We start from the raw sequence: 5,788 nt of genomic DNA on the forward strand, positions 1-5,788 counted from the left end.
ATATAGTGATCAATTTATATATATATAATTCATAATTATTCAATGTAAAAAATAATTATATTTTATTATATAATGAGAAAGATTCCTTCAACTTAATAAAATGATAGACATTTGTTGCAATACAATTCATTGGTTCCTCTTCTTAAAAATCTTTATTGATGAATAATAACTTTTAAATAATTCAATTCAAAGTTCTAAAATATCAAACTAAGTTACTATCGTATAATTAAAAACTTAAAATTATTGCAATGTTATGACTTTATAATTAAATAAAGAACTTTTCTAAATATTAATTGTACTACATATATAATAATATTTTTCTAATGGTTATAAGAAGACTTTTGCTAAAAACAAATTACAATTATTTTCTAGTAATTATATGAAGACTTTTGATGAAAAAATTAAAATTAATTGTAAGTTAAATATTGAAATTTAAAACATAATGATCGGGAAGATTTAATGCATTTTTATTTGTTTCAATATACAAGAAAGTTATACAAAAATTATATCAAAAAGAGTAGGAATGAAATTTGACGCTATATAATTAACATTTACTATAATATTTTTAGCTATCATTACCAAAAGATTATTTTTCATAGATTTTAATTTGAGTTGTTCAATTAAGTGAGTAAACTAAATTATCACCTTTAAGCTCTCTTTATTTGTTTGAAATGTACCTTTATTTCCATGCATTGAAATACACTTATCACCTTTCATTTCTCTGTTCTTTAGAACATAATCAATAATAATAAAAGCAAACTAAATACAATGCTATCTAGCTAGTATATTTATATATATAATATTGATATTGTATAACGATAAATATATGATATATAATGGTATGGGTGGTTCCAATTTCTTTTTGGTATTGTAACAATACAACAATACAAGCAAACTAAATACGATGCTGACCTTCTTGTATAAACCGTTAAAGTTAACATTAGCAAAACAATGACATTTCTAATTGAATGAAACAAAGAATTTCTTCACGTAAAAAGAATTCTTAAGAGAATTACAATTAGTTGCCTATTACAGTCTATCGTTATTGTTAGGGATGACAATGGAGCGGTGTGGGGTGGGGTAGGTTGAGTTTAAACCGTAAAATTTTTAATCCATCCCACCCAACCCCGCATAATATTTTTTTTTCATTTTCAACCATCCCCACCCCGCCCCGCATAGACCCGTTCCACATGAATCCGCCTCACATAAATTTTTTAATTTTTTTTTTCTAGTTAAGTTTGATACTAAAAATAAAATTCATAAAAATGCATTCATTTTTTCATTAAGTTGTATTAATTTAATAGGATAGTGACTTAAAATTTTATTTTTTTAGAGGTCAATTGAGAAAAATGCAACAAATTGAATTATTTTTTATTAAACCATTTTTTTTATTGAACCATTTTCATTTACTATCTTGAATATTTTAGTAGCTTTAAAGAAATTATCTTAATAAACTAATGCTTATCTATCACTCTTATAACATGTAAAAAAATTAAAATTAAGTTTAACCCCACATAAAATCACATATATCCGCAACCCGCCCCACATTAGTTTTTAAAAAACTCACTTCAACCCGCCCTGTACAACCTTAAACCCGCCCTGCCTTAAACCCGCTCCCCTCGCATAGCTTTAAATCCGCCCACCCCGCATCCCCCCGCCCCATTGCCATCCCTATCTATCGTATCCATGGTTCTCAAAGAAAGTTCAAGTTTGCAATATTTATACAATCCAAAACCCACGCTCACTCTCCATGTAACGTCCCACCCTGCAAGTGATATTGTCCGTTTTAAGCTTGGGCGCGCACGATTTTAAAACGTATCACTAGTTGGTAAGACCTCCACTCAACAATGAAGTTTGTCTCGCTTTACTGAAATTTGCCTAATTAAACTCAGTTGAACTCTGGCCTGCATCACAAGGTTGGCATAGAAGTGATTCTAATACCATTTAGAATGATCCAGCCTATTAGTGATATTGTCCACTCTGGACCTAAGTCCGCACGACTTTAAAATGTTTCACTAGTTTGTAAGATTTGCTTACTTATATACCCAATATCTCTCATTTATTTTAACGATATAAACTTCCTATCTTAAGCTAGAGTGTCGCACCTATCTGGTTATATACCATGTGCACAATCCAACTCATTCTCTATGCAAAGAATGATTCAAGTAAAATTGGCTTTACAATAAAAAGATCAAGTCAATTTATAAATGTCAGAATAATGCAAAAATGGAAAACACTGTGAATTACCAAATAGAAGCACCAATTGTCACATGTATGTCTTTTTTAAATAAAAAAGTGAAGTTATTACATTCTAACAAGATTGAAGTTGTTGTTCTTCAAAATAAAGATAAAATAAGTAAAATTACCTAACAATCATTGTTAGGTAATTTGAAGTCTCATCTTAAAGAAGTTATGCAACATGACAATACTTATATATCTTGAGATAAAAAAAACTCCATTGCATTCAGTTCTTTAGTCATTGTAAAAAAAAAAAAAATCTCAGATTGCTCCTAAATAATCAAATTTCAAAGTCACAAAGAACGATGAAATTACATTATCCTAAATGATGACGTTCAACGATACATAAAGAGAATACAAAAATAACACATTGAGACTTATATCAGAAGAAGGTCCCAAAAGATGGAAGGAACAAATTAATTGCATCGACGGTGGCATACTTTCATAAATTTAGAAATTAAAATACTTATTTGGAAAAAAAAGTCTAAGAATTATAACAAGAAATAGACTAACTGCTAAACGTATTTATTGGTAATCCAAATTTAAGAGAAGTAAAATTGAAGCCACATTAAGTCCAAAAAGGCACAAAAAAAGGAGCTTGAAATTTAGACTCAAAGGAGATGTAATTCTTAATGACGCCCAAGTTAGTTGAATTGGGATGTGATTTTTGGAGTAAAACAATTCTTTTTCTTAAAAGAAATTCAATAGTAACTTTGATATTATTATTTTTTATAATTTTTCTAACAGAAGTGAAAAATAAATTTAAACTTTTTATTTAAAAAAAATTATTTTTTGGTTTATTATTTTGATAGTCAAAATTACTTTTCACTTATTTTCTTGTAAGATTTTCTATAAAATTCTCTCTCCCTTTTTTCTTACAACAACAAAAAATAAATTACAATATAAAAGCAAAAAAAATAGTTTTATCTGTTTCCTAACTTTTTTTCTTTTTATTTCTCATATTTTAACACTAAAAATGACAAAAAAAAAAGTTTTAAATTTAATGTTTTCACTTCTCTTATATGAAAGAAGGAATACATGAATCACTTTTGTAATGATAGGAGGATATATGAACCGTTTTTATAACGATAAAAATATACGTGAATCACTTTTATAATGATAATCTATTAGCTCTAAATAATAAAGTTGAGGTATATTAGACCTTTTTTTTTTCCTATTTACTTTTATATCCTGAATGAAATCATTCAGCAGTCAGACATCATTTTACACTTATAAATCCTCTCCAAAAGTAATATTGAAGGTCCTCTGTTGACAAGTCTTTATCAAGCCTACACTACTACTGTGTTATTATCAAAAAGCAAACCTCGACCTTTCCCACCGGGGCTACCCCATCCTAAGATAAGATAATTTTCAAAAATGGTTAAAACTAAATGCGTTTTTACTCTCTATTGTTATACCCTAAATAGAATCAGTTAAAACCCTCTGCTATTTGACTTTGGAAAGAATTCAAGTCAGTGAGAGGATATGATAGAAGCTTTCTAGCATATCTTTTCACAGACATGAATCCTCTCCAAAAGCAAATACTAAATGTCCTTTTTTGACTAGCCACTAAAAATGACTAAAACTAAAGTTTCACAATATAAAGTTATTCGTCTCAAATTTCATATTGATGTGCAACAAAAAAAGGTATTTTCTTAATTCTTGATGAGAAAAAGCCTCATTAACTTAAAAGCATGTTACATAAAGTTAAAAATTTACTCTGATTGTTGTTCAACATATATAGTATCAAATAGTTCCGAAAATTATTTGATTATTTTAAAAAAGGTAAGGGTTCGCCTCTTAGGCCCAAAAACATTGTTTATATATATAACTAGTATCATTTGTGTATATAGTTTATAGTTTTTTTTTAAAATTTTATTATATAATGAGAAATATTCTTTCAAATTAATAAAATAATAGTCATTTGTTGTAATATAATACATTGATTTTGTTCTCAAAAATCTTATTGATGGATAATAAGATTTAGATAGTTTAATTGAAAGTTCTAAAATATCAAATAAAATTTTAATATCATTTAATTAAAAGCTTAAAAAATTGAATAGAAAATTTACTTCATCCTAATGCTATGACTTTATAAGTGAGTAATGAACTTTCTAAATACTAATTGTACTAATTACCAATATTCAGAAATGAGAGTTGGGAATACGAATAGTGGTACTTTTGAATTTACCGTATTTTTCATGGGCATTTTAATATTTTTATATATGTCCTTTCATGTTCATCTCTCTGGTGCCACGTGTTGAGTCAATTGTCTTCGATAGGCACTTCTAGCTTTTCTATTCATTTGCCTTCTTACACTGTAAGGTACCATCTCTCTGCCTATTTTCTTTCATTTGTTTCTTCTCAGATATATACTTTTTGGAGAATTGGAGTGGTAAAATTAAATTTTTATTCTTCTAAGTTCTATGGAAAATGTTAGTATAACTAATGTTGAATACTCAATCATTTTCCTATGATTCATGATTAAGAAAAGTACACGTTATGCTGAAATTTGATTCATGATTAAGAAAAGCTCACGAGGGTGTATTAAATTCACTTTAGTGAAAAGCCAGATGACAAAGCATTCACAAGGTTGTTAGTATGTTAAAAGTTCTATTGATAGACAAGTTAACGTTGAAGTTGAAAGGATTGTTCACATTTAGATTATAAAATAAGTTACACCTCATAATTTAAAAAAAAATAAAAAAATATGTAGTAATGCTAGTCTTTTCCAATGCAAGAATGAGAAAAAGTTAATTTGTACTCATTAAAATGCTCTAAAAGGGAAGAAATTAACTTAATTTAGTGTTGCTTGAATCCTGTACAATTTGATTAAATATGTATTCTTAAATGCTCTATTTTACATTGAACTTTCTCCCTTAGTTTTTGTACAAACTATTACATACTTGGCAATTTAATGTAAAAGAGGTCTTACATTTCTTATCCTTGTGCCAAAAGTGGATCACTGCAAAAAATTTATACAATAATTAGCCAAATTATATAATATAGAGGTCATAATTTGCTTCAAAAAATATATTGTGTTGAAGGAAGCCTGAAGACTGATGGACCATGTCCAATGAACAGGTCCTTTGACATGTTCCATCAGTCTTCAGGCTTCCTTCAACAACCATTGCATTCCCAAATGACTGCAATTTTTATAATTTTTGCATAGTTGATATTTGTCATTTTCACTCTAGACTAGACTATTGGAGTTGCAAAATCCTCAACAAAAATTAGAACATTTAATTTAAAATGTTGGGCCCAGGCGTCTTTATCTAGTACATATATAATAAGTACTAGTATTTTTCTAATGGTTGAAACTTGAAAGAACGATTTTTGTTTTAAAAAAAAACTATATTTATAATTTTCAAGTGATTATAAGAAGATTTTTACTGAAAAAATTAAAATGAATTATAATTTGAGATATTGAAATTAAAATTTGATAATATAAAAAGAAGATTTAATGCATTCTTAGTTCAGCATAGGAGAAAGAATAGAAAAATGATATTTGACTCTATATTACCCTTATTTAGAAATGGGACTTCAAAAG

Source organism: Solanum tuberosum, unplaced genomic scaffold (assembly GCF_000226075.1).
Source record: "Solanum tuberosum cultivar DM 1-3 516 R44 unplaced genomic scaffold, SolTub_3.0 scf00102, whole genome shotgun sequence".
Taxonomy (NCBI): Eukaryota; Viridiplantae; Streptophyta; class Magnoliopsida; order Solanales; family Solanaceae; genus Solanum; species Solanum tuberosum.